The sequence below is a fragment of the Cucurbita pepo genome, chromosome 10, assembly GCF_057944985.1.
Source record: "Cucurbita pepo subsp. pepo isolate OVF chromosome 10, ASM5794498v1, whole genome shotgun sequence".
NCBI classification, from domain to species: domain Eukaryota; kingdom Viridiplantae; phylum Streptophyta; class Magnoliopsida; order Cucurbitales; family Cucurbitaceae; genus Cucurbita; species Cucurbita pepo.
The window spans coordinates 10,122,611-10,141,032 of NC_141807.1; the positions used below are offsets into that span (position 1 = coordinate 10,122,611).

An 18,422-nucleotide genomic window follows, 5' to 3' on the forward strand; every position below is an offset into this window, starting at 1 on the left:
TCCCTTTCTACCCATAACCTAATCGTATTGTTTTATGAATTCATCGTAACCATATCGTTTTTATCAATCTGTCATACCCATAGCACTTCGATACGAAACCAAACCATAACGTTTCATGAACATGTCTTACTCCTATCGTTACATTACGTTTAGTGCATCCTTCTCGTATTTTATCTCAAATATACCATTGAACACATGGTACCGTAAGTATTATCATACAATTCACATATTATAACATATCATAAGCATATCGATTCACAAATATTTCACACATATCAATATATATGACACTTGCAAAACTACGGGCACAGTCAACATCAAATATAACCATACGGATCGTAAGGCCACCTACCTGATTAGCTTAGGCTAGTGTCCCCAATTTATCCTTAAGAAAGTTTGATTTGTCCTTTGTATTAAAGTCAACCTATATGAACATGACATCAATTTCAATCATTTCTCTAAATTGTATGATGCTCTAGTGTTAGATTTCATGGGAATATTGCATGAGTAAAGTCTTGAAATGTCTATATATCAAAACTGTTTAACACTTTCCAAATCTTGATTTTTGGCCGTTTGTGTGTTTTTTTTTTTTTTTTTTTTACTTGTGTTCCTGATCTTACTTTGGTATGTTTGTTACATTTTTTTTTATAATTATGTTAGCAATGAGCCAATTTAATCAATTCATCCTTTATGTTTCTTTTTTTTTTTTTTTAATAATTATGTTAGTCATTAATTTTGGCTAATTTAATCTATTCTATTTATTTTATTTTATGTTATTTTATTTTTCTTTTGCTATTGATGGACGTATCTTTCTAAAACATACTAAATAAAACTAAATAATTGGTTATGAGAGGATATGAGATATAACTTAAGGTTAAATCTCTTTCCGTATGAGAATAACTCATTCTCATGTCCATCTTTACTACCGTGTACTAAATTAAGGATTTTATTTCTCTTTGGTCATAGCCTTCCTTAAAGCACAAATTTGAAGTGGTAGTCAATTATAATATTTGACGTGCTAGTTTTCAAACTACTTTAAATGGGGGTAAAGAAAGCATGAGAATAACTTAGTGTCACTAATCTGACACGTGTTGGGCATGTACTAAATACATGTTAATACAATGGATACATTACAAATTTATAATCCATCCTATCAGACACTTGACTTTGAATATATTTTGAGAGTGAAACGTACATTAACCTTTTTTTTTTAAGTATACAAATATATAAACTTATTTATATGAATTTATTTCTAATATAAAATTGATAAATTTTTTGAAATAATTCTTTTTAATTAATGTATCATTGTCACATCGGTGTCCTAGTTTTTTAAGAATGACATGTTACTGTTAGGAACAGAAAAAGAAAACTGGAAAGATAAAAAGAATTGGAGAAATCTCTCATCCAATTCAACTATGACTAAATCAAATCTAATTCAAATAACTAGATCAAATCTAATCCAAATAACTCAATCAAATCTAATCGTCGCTGTTGCCCAGCTTCACTGAATCTCTGAAACTTCCATCAAAATCTGCAAAATATTTCTTCTTCCCACACATATGATTGCTACATCCCGAGTCAAGAAACCACATATCTTCTATATTGGCCTTATTCATATTCACGTAAGCCATCAGTGACATCTCTTCTTGACTCTCTGCATAGTTTGTCTCCTTCTGCTTGCTTTGACATTTCCATTGAAAATGTCCTAGCTTGTGACAGTTATAACACTCCACTGTGGCCTTGTTGAAGGTTTGTCTGCCTCGTCTGGTATTGCTTTGACATTCCCATTGAAAATGTCCTAGCTTGTGACAGTTATAGCACTCCACTATGGCCTTCTTGAAGGTTTGTCTACCTCGTCCCCTTCCTCTGCCTCTAAAGCTTCCACAACCTTGACTCCTTCCTCTAGCAGACTGCACAAGTGGACTCTCCATCGACATACTTTTATTATGACACACGTAGAAGATTGCTGCTTCTAGTTTTAACTAGTTTAGGGCATGGGTCTGATACCAAAATGTTAGGAACAGAAAAAGAAAACTGGAAAGAGCATGGCTCTGATACCAAAATGTTAGTAACAGAAAAAGAAAACTCGAAAGATCAGAAGAACTGGAAGAAATCTCTCATCCAATTGAAGAATGACTAAATCAAATCTAATTCAAATAACTAGATCAAATCTAATCCAAATAACTCAATCAAATCTAATCCTAACAGTTACCATATCTATTTAGTATCATATTTATGTCTCGTATCTATATCTCATTTTTATTTTTGTGACTCTGAGATATTTTTCTTTTATAAATAGATATCTTCACGAAAATCAGTTTAATTTATGTTGAGATGGAGAATAAAAATTGACACTTAAGAACGTTGATACTTGGGACTTTGATTCCTCTTAGTGTGAAGCTTGCATCTTGCAATTACTTGGGAAGAAGATGTGTTTCACTTAAAATTCACTCCAGAGAAAATAATCAAATACTTGTGTAGAGGATGTGTTTCACTTAAAATTCACTCAAGAGAAAATAATCAAATACTTGGGTAGAGGATAACTTTCAAAAATAATGATTTTTACATGTAAAGGAAACCATAAACAAACCAACCATAAACAAACCATATAATCAAATACTTGGGTAGAGGATAACTTTCAAAAATAATGATTTTTACATGTAAAGCAAACCATAAAATAATAACAAATATTTCTCTTTTTTGGAGATGCAGGGTATCTATTCCTGTACCTCTCGCATGCAAAGCGAGCACTCTACCATCTGAGCTACATCCCAATGATTTTTACATCATAAACCCTAAATATCCCATCATCAATAATAGTGAAAATAAAAAATATCAATATATTAATAACAAATAGTTTGGTTTGTTGATGCGGGCATTGATAATTGTGAAAATGAAAAAATATAATAACAAATTAAATACTTTCTTTTGGAGATGGGGTTATCAATCCCTGTACAACTCGCATGCAAAGCGAGCGCTCTACCATCTAAGCTACATCTCCACAATTTTTACGTCACAAAACCCTAAACGTCTCATCATGAATAATAGTGAAAATGAAAAAATATCGCTACTCATTATGTCATAAATAAGGAAATATTGAATAGAAATAAAATAGTAATAACAAATAGTTTCTTTTGGAGATGCGAGGTATCGATTCCCGTATTTCTCGCATGCTACATTCTAACGATTTTACATCAAAAAACTCTAAACTTCCCGTCATCAATGATATTGAAAATGAAAAACTATCCCCGCTCATTATGTCGTAAATAAAGGAAAAAATTAAAAGAACTAATATATTTAGTAATCGTTTCCTTTGTTGATGCATGGTATCGATCCCAATACTACTCACATTTGATGCAAACGCTCTACCATCTAAGCTATATCCTCAAGATTCTTATGTCACAAAATCCTAAACATCTCGTCATCAATAATAGTGAAAATAAAAAAAATAACGCTATTCATTATGTCATAAATAAGAAAAAATTGAATAGAAATAAAATAGTAATAACGAATAGTTTCTTTTGGAGATATGGGGTTTTGATCCGATCCCCGTACCTCTCGCATGCTAAGCAAGCAATCTACCATCTAAACTACATTCCCACAATACTTATATCAGAAAACCCTAAATGTCCCGTCATCAATTCTAGTGAAAATGAAAAAATATCTCCGCTAATTATGTCATAAATAAGGAAAGGTTGAATAGAAGTAAAATATTAATAACAAATAGTTTCTTTTGGAGATGGGGATATCCCTTTGCCTCTTGCATGCTAAATGAGCTCTACTATCTAAGCTACATCCCCACAATTGTTGCATCATAAAACCCTAAATTTCCCATCATAAGCTACATCCCCACAATTGTTGCATCATAAAACCCTCAAATTCCCATCATCAATAATAGTGAAAATGAAGAAAATCTAGAGATGCAGGTATCAATCCCCATACCTCTCACATGCAAAGCGAGTGCTCTACCATCTAAGCTATATCCCCACAATTCTTATGTCACAAAGTCCTAAACATCTCGTCATCAATAATAGTGAAAATGAAAAACTATCCCGCCTCATTATGTCCTAAATAAGAAAAAATTGAAAAGAAATAATATATTTAGTAATCGATTCAATTGGAGATGCAAGGTATTGATCCCCGTACTTTCCACATGGGAAATGAACTCTCTACCATTTGAACTACATCCCTACGATTCTTATATCAGAAAACCCTAAACATCCCTTCATCAATAATTGTGAAAATAAAAAAGTATCTCTGCATATTATGTCATAAATAAGGAAATATTGAATAGAAATAAAATATTAATAATAAATAGTTTCTTTTGGAGATGCGAGGTATCAATCCTCGTACCTCTCGTATGCTAAGCCGTACCTCTCGTATGCTAAGCCGTACCTCTCGTATGCTAAGCCGTACCTCTCGCATGCTAAGCGAAGCTACATCCTCACAATTCTTGCATCACAAAACCCTAAATTTTCCATCATCAATAATAGTGAAAATGAAGAAATATCGCTACTCAACCTGTCATGAATAAGGAAAAATTGAAAAGAAATAATTTTCAAGAATATATTTAATAATAGATAGTTTTATTTTGGAGATGCGTGGTATCTATCCCCGTAACTCTCGCATGCAAAGCAAGCGGTCTACCATTTGAGCTACATCCCCACGATTCTTATGTCGCAAAATCCTAAATGTCTCGTCATCAATAATAGTGACATGAAAAACTATCCATGCTCATTATGTCGTAAATAAGAAAAAATTGAAAAGAAATAATATATTTAGTGATCGATTCATTTGGAGATGCAAGGTATCAACCCCGTACTTTCCACATCAGAAGTGAGCGCTCTACTATCTGAACTACATCCCCACGACTATATTAGAAAATCCTAAACCTCCCGTCATCAATAATTGTAAAAATTAAAAATATCTATGCTCATTATTTCATAACTAAGGAAAGATTGAATAATATATTTAGTGATAATGAAAAAATATCTCTGCTCATTATTTCATAACTTTAGTGATCGATTAATTTGGAGATGCAAGGTATCGATCTCCGTACTTTCCACATCGGAAGCGAGCGCTCTACCATCTGAGCTACATCCCCACGATTCTTACATTAAAAAATCCTAAACCTCCCGTCATCATAATTGTGAAAATAAAAAATATCTCCGCTCGTTCTAACATAGTTTACATATGTGTCACTTGTGTTATTTTAATGTATTTATGTACTTGGTAAATGTCTTTCATACTACAATCTCTTGAAGGGGCATTTTGAGAATCGAACTTTCATACCACTAGACCAAAGTATGTATGAAGCCTTAGGCCTAGGTATTAAGAAAGACTATGAGTATTAAGAGCGTGATGGTAAGTATAAAATGTCGAATATGAAGTTAGGTTGATTTCAAATATGAAGTACTTAGATAAGAAAAGACTTAGACATAGGGGTATTTCAAGAATTGAACTCAAAACCTCTTGCACCCCAAGTGAGAATCATACCACTAAACCAAATGCCTTTTCTTAAACACCCAATATTTTTAGCTTCTACTCAAATATATTTTTCTCTTAGTAGTTGGAGGGCTATAAAACGAAAAGTTGAATTGTTATAATATACAAGGGTTATCAAATAAACCAACAACCCAACAAAAGAAACAAACTAATCAATTTTGGTTGGATTGATTCGGTTCAGTTCATCAGTTTGTTTGATTTAATTTTTCTATTTTGCCTCGTATGACAAGAAAATAAAGTTGTATTGAATGCACCTTAGTTTCATTTATGACAAACTCATATGAAACATAATTGCATTTATGACAAACTCATATGAAACATAATTGCATTAATAGTACTCAGAGTTGGAGTCTATAAGCATTTCATGAACTTCAGTGCAATTCATGCTTCATTCAAATGGAGATAAACTTTAGTTAGGTAAGGGAAACTTTAAATTACTTCATGTGGAGCTTCAATTACTATATGCTAGTTACAAGCTTTAGGATTGACTAATTCGGCACGAATTCATGGATTTAGGGAAATTTTTGTGTAATTATCAACTACAACTTATGTTTTCAAATTTGTAGGACATAATTTAGGTAGTTGTTTTTATGAGTCGTAAACTTGTTTCTTTGCATAATATGGATTTAGTTGAACTATTATTATCGATAAGATGGAGAAAGAAATTGTCTTTGAATTGACTAATAAACCTAGGTTCATCGTTGTTGTCTTTTAACTTGTGATTTTGCAAAAAGCTTAACTAATATGAACTGTCATGTCGCAAGAACTTTAAGGTAAATCAAGAATATACCCTACACATCATTCAAGATGGCAATAAAATGGAGTTAAATTGAACGTACTTTAGTTTCATGTCTGGCGTGTTCAAGATAAAATATAATTGTATTAATGATATTGAGCCTGGAATCTATAAGAATTTAATGATCTTAAGAGAAATTCCAGTTTTATTAGAGGATACCAACTTTATTTATGGTACTAGGAGTTCAAGAATCTAGATTTGAATCTGGTTAAGGAACAGTAAAATTTGAAAGTTTTGAATTCTAGACCAAATTTGTACCTAATTATTTCTTTTTATGACTAATTATAACTTAAGAGAAAAATATTTTTATAAGGATAGATTTATCTCTAAAGCTTTGGTGACGAAACCATGTTCAGACTAGCAATTTAAAGTCAGGAGATGCGGTCACAGGTGTGATTATTTTGGATGGGTTCGTAATAGAACTTACCGTTGAGATGAGGGAGCCTTCAAAGGTTGTGCACTCACAGATGGGGTTGTTATGTAGCGTTAGTCTGTCTTTGTGTTTGAGTTTTTTTGTATTTTTTTTTTTTTGTAATTGTATCCCAAACACTTTTTTTTTGTTTCGATAAATTTGATCAACACCGTCTTATAATTTAATTTAATTTTATATATAATGTTGTGTTGTTTTCTCAATCTCATTTTAATTTTACAACATTTTCTTATTTTATATTAATTTACTTTTATTTTTATTTTTTTTAGTCTCAATTTTAGTTTTTATTTGAGTTTTGAACCCTTAAAAGTTGGGTTGTGACAGATTGGTATCAGAGCAGCCAGATTTTAAATTATATAGATTTTTTCTTTGGATAAAGAGTCGTATATCTCTATGACTCAGCTCGATGACACGTCTCTCCGCGACCAAGTAAGCAGTATATGATATGTTGTAAAACTTGTATGAATTTATTGTATGTTTTGATTTTCGTGGTAGTTATAAAATGTCCTTGGACGTTAAAGAGTGAAAGTTAACTATATAAGACAATACTGGATCAACATTATAGTGTCTAGATATGGTGAGGAGGAAAAGAGTGGTCATGAGATATCTGACTAGCCTTACGAAAACAAAGAGTTGTCATTGCACAGGGCGAGACCTCTAATCCATGAAATTTTTGTACTAGAAATGAAGAAATTGGAGATGGTCCCCAAACGTCTGTATGGACCATTTCCAATCGCACTTTCTTTTGTTCCCTGGCAGCGTCAACCAGATTAACCCTACGACGTGACAATCCTTGAGCTTCCACTCCTCCGTTGTCATGGTATCCAGCTTCACCCCCAAAATGGGTTCCTGAATATCTTTCTCGTACAGATAATCTTCAATCTGCATCTTCTACAAACTGATATCGAATCCATCAAATTTTCAATTCCAGTCTTTGAACTTTCCATCTTCACAGATCGTGGTGAATCTCTCCTCACTCTGATACCAGTTATTAGAATCACACAACAACGCACACACTTGATCTAAATGAACACAAAGAACGTGATAGAGAAAATGTAAGAAGAAATATTGACTAATGGTTTTGTATTTATGACTTCTGGTATGCAAAGAGAGAATATGGAGAATGAGAAATGTAAATTTAGGAAGCACTGACTAATGGGTATACATATGATTTCAGTTTATTATATATAGCTTCACTATATGTAACCGCCTACTATATATAATTATTTAGTATATATATCTCTATCAGATTTTTACTATAAATAGTCAGCCTTCATATCGAACCTTCTAGAGCCCAAATAGTCAGGGATTGACATCCTGCTAGAACACAAAGTCATGTACATGCCCCTAGAAAAATGCCTAGTAGTAATGGAGTCTAACCCAACGATCATTCAAACAAACATCCATCAACCAAGAGGGGTGAAAATGATGACGATAGTATAGTTGAGAAAGAATCTTAGCCATGATGAATCTACACTTGCTGCCATTGTTGTATTTGAAAAGGGGGAGCTCAAGTGTTCCATCCTCAACAAAAACTTTATTGCCACTACATGAACACCACGACCCAAAACAAGAAGGTCAGATATTGGGTTTAACCCCACCAAGAGAGATAAATCACAAGATTAGTTTTATGTCGCCTACAAGAAATAGATGTCATGCGGCTCAGCCTGAGCTAGTTGAATTCTACAAATAGCAACATGGCATGGTCACAGTCGGGTTTATTTGACCTGCAAAGGCTCTTGTCAGTGATCACTCAAATGCTTGGCAAAGCCACCAAGCCAACCCCTCTACTGAAGAAGGGAGACAAAAACAAACCACTAAAGCAACACATGTTCACGCAAAAATACCATCCAGACGAATGTAGAGAAGGGTCTACAACGATAATTTCAAAGCAAATAGAGAGTTATGATAAGTTAAGGTCAAATCAACTTTGAGTTCAAAGCAACAAGAACCAAAGACTGGTGCGAAAATTCTATGGACTAGTCGAAGTTATCCACAAGATTAGGAAGACATCATATAGGATCCAATTGCTCCTATCGACCAAGAAGCTTTTGGAGGAGCTAACATGAAATGAGAAATACATTCGATTACGGCAACTAATAGATAGCGAATTTTTTTGTAGAAACTGAATGATCCCTTGGCTCGGGCAAGAAAAGGAAAAGGAAGTCGTACTCCTACCTTTTCCGTCGGACGATAGGAAAGTTTGAGCTGAAAGATTGAATCACACCTGGTAAGAAAGGCGGGCTTAGCAGGTTTCTCAAAATGTATAAACAAAAAGAGGAAGCAACCGGTTCTAAAGAGGTCAACGCGTACGTGCTTTTTCCTTTCGTTTAGCGAGATAGCTTACCAGCTCTTTCGGCTCATAGCAGCAGTATGAAAAGCGAAATCCTCATCCTAAGTCGAGTCGGCATTGCCATACGAATCAACATCGGCCAAACCAAGAGCTACTATTTTTCTTTAACGAAAGCGGATCTAACAGTTTCGATAAAACCAACCTCTTTTAAAGAAGGAGTCGCCCTGCCTTGATCACCGTGGATATATGCAGCTCCCGCTTTACCTTTGCCTACCGTGAAAAGGAAAGTTCCCTCACGATAGGCCCTGCCAGCTCCCGAACGTCTTTCTATCAATCGAGAGAGGTATAGAATAGTACAACAAACCAACAAGACAAGAATTGACTCATAAGATGGGCGGTCAGGGAAACGATTTCATTTGTGTTACCCGCCAAGGAAATGATCAAGGAATTCTCTATACACGGCTGAGAGATGACCGTATTGTTGCACATCCTGAATAAAGTGTCGTAGGCAAGCGAAGCTTTTAAAAATGAAAGCGTGTAGAACTCATATCCACTTTCTCTTCGATTCGTAAACTTCGGATCTAATCATTCTTTCGTCTCCGGGTGACTGAGAGAGAATTAAGGCCTGGCGTGCATCCGATTCGGTCAACAATAAGGTACAAAGAGGATTGATTAAATGGGCTTGAAGTTCCATTGTCACTGTTGACAGCAGAAAGAAAAGGAGACCAACAAGGATTGATTAGGGCAAAGAGGTGAACGTGAGAGCTCAAGAGAAGGGAACTTCCATTGACGAACGGCAACAAACCGGGAGAACTCTCTATTTCCTTATTCTCTTTCCTATTCCATCAATTTTACATGATGAAGATGCGGATTCCTCTGTTTAATTCAGTTTGTATGGAGCGCTAAACTTAATAGGGGAGGCGAGAAAGTTTTATATAGTTTAAGTATGTTGATGGTATGATTTTAGTTTATTAAAGAGTTGTTGTTAATAGCCCTAAGCAATGCTCCTAACGTTCTATTAACCACCTTAGTTTGCTCGTTAATCTGAAGATGACATGTAGTTGAAAACAATAATTTGTTACCCAATTTATGACTTAATATTCTTATAAATAATAGCCCTAAGCAATGCTCCTAATATTTTGTTACCCAATTTATGACTTAATATTCCAAAAGTGACTTAAAAATTTAACATCCCTATCTCTTTTTTTTTTTTTTTTTTTTGTGTAGCAAACATTGGCAACATTGACTACAAAACTTCTAAACATCGTGCTTCATGGCAAAGGTCATATGGATCGTGATGAGCATTTTCTCCCATATCTTGGTTTCGCTAACTAAAGTTTTCCAATAACTCCCAAACTTCATTACCTTATATAACCTCTTGGGATATGGATTCATATAACATTTCATAAAATAAGATCTACCGATGAATTTCATAGCATTTGAAGGTCATCTAGGTCATGAACCGAAGGTAAATTACCTTAGGGGTACTATGGTCATTTTACACTGTTTCTAGGTTTACCTACTTATCATTATCCAATGACCACCAAATTTCATATCTGGCCTCAACATACTATAATATGCTCAGTATTAAAATTTGATAGGCAGCGGAGCTCATATAGTGGGTTATTTTAACGTTACTTAAATCTCAAGCTATTTGATTGGTTCAGGGTCTTAACTCACGGTTCTTTGGGTTTTTCTTTCATATATCCTTAATTCATACTTGGTTTAGGATTCATATGAAAATCCAAGCGATTTCTACAAGTATTTCTTAACAAAAAATCCAAGGTGGCTACTTGCCTCGTCGTCGACGTTTGGGACGTCCATTCTTGAGCTTCCAGTATCTAAATTACTTCAAAATTTCCTTCCACGTACTCCTTATTGTGTCTAGTTTCTGAAACTATAAGATTTTCTATGAGAATCGGTCTAGAATGGGGTTAAAATTGAGAAAACTCGAGAAAAGGTCAAATTTTGAGTTGACTTGGACAGTTCAGTTGAACTGGCCATATCATCGTTTTCTTCCTCTGAACAGGAAGAAGATGCGCATTTTTCGCGTCGCCGCCATCTGAAACTCGGCCTGTACAGTCACATTTACAGCGTTTCTCTCCTCAATTTCTTTGTGAAACTTAAAGATGGGTATTATAAGGAAGGGCTAGTGATTGATTTGATACCTTCTCGTGGATCGTAGCCTAAGATATTCGCTTCCAAAGTTCATCCAAAATCTGATTTATCGCTGGAGATAAAACAAAAGATTTCTTATTGAGTAGCCGATTCTAGGGGTTTCAAGGCCCTATTTCTTCATCGAACCTCTTCCATATCCTTTCTTCAGGCTAAAGGAATTGGTTTGGAGGAACGTCTTTGAATGTAAGACGTTAATTTCCAAAAATCATTCTCGGTATGCAACTCACTCGAAACGCCAGATTTTTTGATCTCTTGGGTAGCTTGTTTTATGATGTCTCCTCTCTCGATTCCTTCATCAAGTTTACTCAACTTCTTCCTCTGAAGCTAGAGGATCCTTAATTTGAAGGAAAAGAGATCGTAGATAGGAATTCGACTCTTATCCCCAATTTAATTTCGAAACCTATTTCCTTCAATTCGACACCTCTCGAGGTTACTTTTCTTTGTGGTCTTCTATGGAAGCATTCCTTGGAGGTGTAGAAACTGATTGGAATCATTCTTGCTCGACGAATCATCATGTATCCTCGGAGTGGATTTTCATGTTTTTCTTGAAGTTCTTCAATGGTTGATTGAATTGGGGGAATGATTTCTAGGCTCTTTTAGCACTATATTCTTTCATAGAACTTGTGGGTAATCTTGTTGAGAAATGTTAGGAATAACTTTCAAGAGAAATGGTGGAGGATTGCTCTCAAATTTGGAAGAAATTTGAGAGTAGGAGACCCATAATCTAAACGCTTATTGCCCTCGATTGGGGGATCGACCTTTCTCGATTCTTATTCCGTATTGTTGCTCCTACTTCAGACTTTATAGTAGGAGCTTAAACCTACATTGAGAGCTCCAGATTCTTCGTTATTTATAAGTTTGAAGAGAAATGGTGGAGGATTGCTCTCGAATTTGGAAGAAATCTGAGAGTAGGAGACCCACAATCTAAACGCTTATTGCCTTTGATTGGGGGATCGACCTTTCTCGATTCTTATTCCATATTGTTGCTCCTACTTCAGACTTTATAGGAGGAGCTTAAACCGACATTAAGAGCTCCAGAATCTTCGTTATTTAGAGATCGAACTTTTAGGATAATTTTTCAGAGATATCAACTCCGATCATAGCTTTACCGACCTTGGCTTTGAATACTAGTCGTTGGATGTGATGATCCATGCGTGTTTGTTCTAGATCATATCAAAATTGGGAGGAGATCCGACGGTTGAAATTTGTGTTCGAAGGATTTTGCTCGGATGGTCACGGTAGATGCTGTGATTCTAATTACAGTCGCATTTCTGTAATTATCCATTCTTCCAGGGGTATTTTGGTAATGTTCCACTTCCCGAATATTTTATTATTATTTTTCTCGAAAAATCCACAATTTTTCTACAAATTCCTCATCGCTTTTATATCATTTTTCGCTTATTTTGAATCTAGAGAAGAACAAAAAATACTAGATTAAAAATAGAGGTTAGTCCATGGCCCACACTCCAAAGTCCACTCTCATCCACCACCAACTATTAGTTACTTGAAAAAAAATGATAAACATGGAGTGAGTAAAACTTAGTAAGAAGGCTACTCGTAGGTTCTTAATCGCGACCTTAAGCTAGGATATTACTTCTTGTTATGTTTTCAGGATCTTAGAACTTAAAGGTCATCGTGTCATGTATCATATACTGATCCTGAAAACCTTCCCCTAAAATAACCTTCAATTTTCTCCCCATGAACACATGAGTGGTGTCGTCATAATCATGTAATTCTACTGGTAAATCGTGGTGTAGGACATCTCGTTTAGCTGATGGGAAAGGTAGGCCTATCATAACATCCAACTCATGATACATATTGCAGGACATCCTACCTAAAGAGGAATAGGGGTCTTTTAGTACACATCGTAACGCAGATAATGGTTACTTATGGGTATGGATCCTAGCAACTTATTTAGCATGTTATTCACATAGTTCTAGGTACTTGGTACATGGATTATTGATGAACCTAGGTTTATACATAATTTCATGGGTTAGGCTTTAGGAGTTGAGGTTTTAGCTTAGGAAAACATTAGAGGGTAACCTAACGTGGACTAATTCGTGTGAAAACCTACTAGCACTTTGAGGACCTCTTTCCTTCACCAAACTTATGGGTAAACTTATTTATAAGGTGCAGGAACAAGTTTGGAAATGAATAGTGGACTATAGTTCTCGAATTCTAGATAAACCCATGAACACGATACCCCAAAACAAAAAACTTGTATCTCTTGATTGGGTACTCGATTAAGCTTGCTTCTTGCTCCTAATAGTCTACCCTTATTCATAATTTATAGATGGATTTTCCACTACCATTGAAACGTCTACAATTTCTATAATTTCATTCTTGATTTTTCTGAATCTTCTACCAGAAAAGTCTTCTCCGATCGGAGCCTTTCTTTTTTAAGCAACTTGTAATTCTTATTCTATAAAAAATTTAATGATTCGGGAAGTTTATACAAATTAGAAAAAGTACAATTTTCTCAATGTTTTTTCAATTTTACTTGTTCTTTACTTCTAGATACAACCTAGTAGGGATTATACACGGTCTCTTATTGGAGACCTTGAGTGTTGCAAATTCTCCTCTCCTTTGAAAACTTTCAGTCATCGAAAGTTTTTATTCTAAAATAGGTCGAGGTACAAGGTTCTTATTTGCCTTCTGTTTCCCAAGTGACTTCTTTTACTCTTTGATTCTTCCATAGGACCTTAACAAGAAAGATTTCCTTGTTTCTCAATCATTTGACTTTCTTGTCTATTATTTGAATGGGATCTTCTTTATACGTTAGGTCATCTCTCAAGAAGAGAGTTTCATGAGCCAGTACGTGCGAACGATCTAGGGTATACTTTCTGTAGTATGGATACATGAAAGATATTATGTACTGCAGACAAGTTTGGGCATTGCCCGATTCTATAGGCCACAAATCCAATCCTTTCTAATATCTCAAAGGGAAGGATAAACCTAGGGCTTAGCTTCCCCTTTTTACCCTACCTGAGCACCCCTCTCATGGGGTGCTACCTTTAGGAATATATGATCCCCTACCTACAATTCCATGTCCTTGCGCCTTAGGTCTGCATAGCTTTTCTCTCGGCTTTGTGCGGTTTGTATCCTAGCTTTAATCTTCTGGATTGCGGCTTTGGTACTTTGCACCAACTCTGGCCCAATAGTTGTCGTTTGCCCCCCTTTTTCCCAAAAGATAAGGGATCGAAATCTTCGTCCATAGAGAACCTCGTATGTGGCCATTTGTATGGTGGCTTGGCAAGTATTATTATAAGTGAATTTTATAAGGGGTAGGTACTTATCCGAGCTTCCTGCAAAATCCATCACATATACCCTCAACATGTCTTCCAATATTTGCTTGAGCATTTCTGTTTGATCATCTGTTTATGGGTGGAATGTCGTACTATAACTGCGTACCCAATGCCTTAGTTGAATTTTCCAGAAGCGAGATTTAAATCTGGCATCTCGGTCTAATACTATTGCCTTTTGTTGAATTTCCAGAAGCGTACCCAATACCTTTACTGATAAATATTCATTTTTAATGTTAGCAAATGTAGCACAGTTGGGAGATTGTTAGACTGAAGATTTGAAGGTCACACGTGTTTTATCCACGTTCAACGCACCTAATACAAGTTTATTACCTGACTATACAATCTAAAAACATAACTTGCTTATTCAATTTAAAATTAGTGATTATTTCTTTTTTAAATATAATGAATTTAGCGGAAATACCTTTACTTATGAATTTTCATTTTTAATATTAGCCGGGATAACTCTGTTGGGAGAGCGTCAGACTGAAGATTTGAAGGTCACGTGTTTGATCTCCACGTTCACCGCACCTGATTCTAGTTGCATAACCCGACTATTTAATCTAAAATTAGTCATTATTCCTTTCTGAAATCTCAATGAATTATCGAAAATACCTAACGTGTTCTAGTTCACCGCACCTTATACAAGTTGGATAACTTGAATATCTTATTAAAAATTAGTGATTATTTCTATTTAAAATTTCAATGAATTAGCGAACCTTTACTGATGAATTTTCATTTTTAATGTTAGTGTGGATAGCTCAGTTGAGATAGCGTTAGATTGAAGATCTGAAGGTCTCGTGTTCAATCCATGTTCACCACACATGGTTCACGGTGCATAATTTGACTATTCAATCTAAAATTAGTGATTATTTCTTTCTAACATTTCAATTAATTAGTGGAAATACCTTTACTTAAAACTTAAAAACCTTCATTTTTGATGTTAGCGGGGATAGCTCAGTTTGGAGAGCGTAAGATTTAAGATTTGAAGGTCACGTGTTCGATCTCCACGTTCACCGCACCTATTTATTTTTGCATAACCTGACTATTCAATAAAAAATTAGTCATTATTTCTTTTTAAAATCTCAATGAATCAGCGAAAATACCTTTACTGATGAATTTTCATTTCCAATGATTGCGGGGATAGCTCAGTTGGGAGAGCGTCAGACTGAAGATCTGAAGGCCACGTGTTTGATCCACGTTCACCACACTTTTGTGGAAATACTTTTACTTATGAATTTTCAATTTTAATATTAGCGTGGATAGCTCAGGGAGAGCGTCATATTGAAGATTTAAAGGTAACGTTTGATCCACGTTCACTACATTAGCGATTATTTCTTTTTAAAAATCTCAATCTCAATGAATTAGCAGAAGATCGATTATTTCTTTTTAAAATCTCAATGAATTAGCAGAAGATCTGTCACGTTTTTTATCCAACTGGCATAAGTTGACTAAGTTGCATAACTTTACTATTCAATCTAAAACATTTTATTATTTATTTTTTATGTTATCGAGGATGGCTTAGTTGGGAGAGCATCAGAATGAATATTGGAAGGTCTTGTTTTCAATCTGCATTCATTGCACCTTATAGTTTTATGAATTTTGATTTTTAATGTTAGCGGGGATAGCTCAGTTGGGAGAGTGTCAAACTAAAGATTTGAAGGTCGCATGTTTAATCTCCACTTTCACCGCACCTGTTTCCATTTGCATAAGCTGACTATTCAATAAAAAATAAACTAGTTATTATTTATTTTTAAAATTTCAATGAATAATGAATTAGCGGAAATACCTTTACACATGAATTTTGATTTTTAATGTTAGCGGGGATAGCTTAGTTCGGACTGAATATCTGAAGGTTACATGTTTAATCCACGTTCACCGCACTTGGTTTACGTTTCATAAAAAATAAACTAGTTATTATTTATTTTTAAAATTTCAACGAATAATGAATCAGCAGAAATACCTTTACACATGAATTTTGATTTTTAGTCTTAGCGGGGATAGCTTAGTTCGGACTAAATATCTGAAGGTTACATGTTTAATCCACGTTCACCGCACTTGGTTTACGTTGCATAAGTTCATTAAGTTGCATAACTTTATTCAATCTAAAATTAGTGATTATTTCTTTTTAAAATATAATGAATTAGCGGAAATACCTTTACTTATGATTATTTTTTCAAATATTAGCGAAGATAACTTAGTTTTGAGAGCGTCAGACTGAAAATGTGAAGGTCACGTGTTCGATCCACGTTCACCGCACCTGATTCAAGTCACATAACTTCACTCGTGACTATTCAATTTAAAATTAGTGATTATTCCCTTTTAAAATATCAATGAATTAGCTAAATACTTTACTAATGAGTTTTCATTTTTAATGTTAGCTGGGATAGCTTCGTTGGGAGAGCGTCACTAAAGATCTCAAGGTCACGTGTTTGATCCACGTTCACTGCACCTCATTCAAGTTGACTATGTTGCATAACCTGGCTATTGAATCTAAAATTAGTGATTATTTCTTTTTAAAATCTCAATGAATTAGTGAAATATCTTATTAACGGATGAATTTTTATTTTTAATGTTAGCGGGGATAGCTTAGTTTGGAGAGCGTTCAAGTTGACTAAGTTGCATAACGTGGCTATTCAATCTAAAATTAGTGATTATTTCTTTTTAAAATCTCAATGAAGTAGTGAAAATATCTTAACCGATGAATTTTTATTTTTAATGTTAGTGGGGATAGCTCAGTTTGGAGAGCATCACTGAAGATTTGAAAGTCTGAGAGCATCATTGAAGATCTGAAAGTCACGTGTTTGATCCACGTTCACCGCACCTAATTCAAGTTCACTAACTTGCATAACCTAAATATTCAATCTAAAATTAGTGATTATTTCTTTTTAAATTACTTGACTATTTAATCTAAATTTAGTGATTATTTCTTTTTCAAATTTCAGAATTTTCATTTTAATGTTAGCATGGATAGCTCAATGAGAGTGCTTTTGTAGATAGCGTGGATTCCTAATTCTTTATTTGACTATAAATGCTCTATAAGACATTTAGTAAAATGACTCATTTTATTGCCTGGAACAATAAAATTGATCTTCCCTTAGAATTGTCAATAAATTCTACTTTCAATGTTGCTAAGTTGAGTCCTTCTTATGTAGGTGATGATTTTTCTTATTTGAGGACGAATCCTAAAGAGGGGGATGATGATAAGAATCACAGTGTACATTCTACTTTCAATGTTGCTGAGTTGAGTCCTTTTGATGTAGGTGATGATTTTTCTGATTCGAGGACGAATCCTTTTGAAGAGGGGGATGATGATAAGAATCACGGTGTTCCAACTGGACCTATTACACAACCCAAGGCCAAGAAGATTCAACGAGCATTCATACTTCATCTACAAAATTGGATAGGCTAGGTTCAACCATCATTTCTTGTGTGACAAGCTGATTCGTTTGAGTTAAGACCATTTAGAGATTCAAAAGTAAATATTTGCATGGTTGAAGTAGCAGATGAAGTTGCAAGCATCATTTCATGAGTGGTTAGAAAACTTTATTTCTTATTTTAATTTCATAAAGTTTGTAATGCTCAAATTGACTTCGTCTTCTGTGGAGATCTAAAGGGATCAAGATTAAATCACGGCCACTAACTTCTTCCCATGTGCCATTTCTGTTTATTGCTCTAGATCCGTGGCTTGCCTCCATTTCTCACTCTTCAATACTTCTCTAAAGTTTACAAAGTTTGCAGGTTCAGTAGGGGTAAACATGGGAGAGCTTCATCATCATCTTTACAAAAAAAAACTTCTCCTATTGCATAGTCTCTCATCCGGACTGGTGGTCTCTTATTCCTTGCCTTGTTCGAGCTAGGAGAGCTTGCTTCAGCCAAAGAGCCAGATGAAATATTTTCCTCTGCAGTATTTTCATC

The 18,422-nt window shown here is 34.7% G+C and overlaps 1 protein-coding gene and 1 non-coding gene across 2 annotated transcripts in view; one reads left to right on the forward strand and one right to left on the reverse strand.

The window, feature by feature from the left end:
• The window catches only part of LOC147790657 (uncharacterized), a 54,244-nt gene that overhangs the window by 17,993 nt on the left and 17,829 nt on the right, over positions 1–18,422 (reverse strand). The gene's annotated exons all lie outside the window — the stretch shown is intronic.
• On the forward strand, positions 15,642–15,714 carry TRNAF-GAA (transfer RNA phenylalanine (anticodon GAA)). Its single transcript has one exon. It is a non-coding gene; the product is annotated as a tRNA-Phe (tRNA).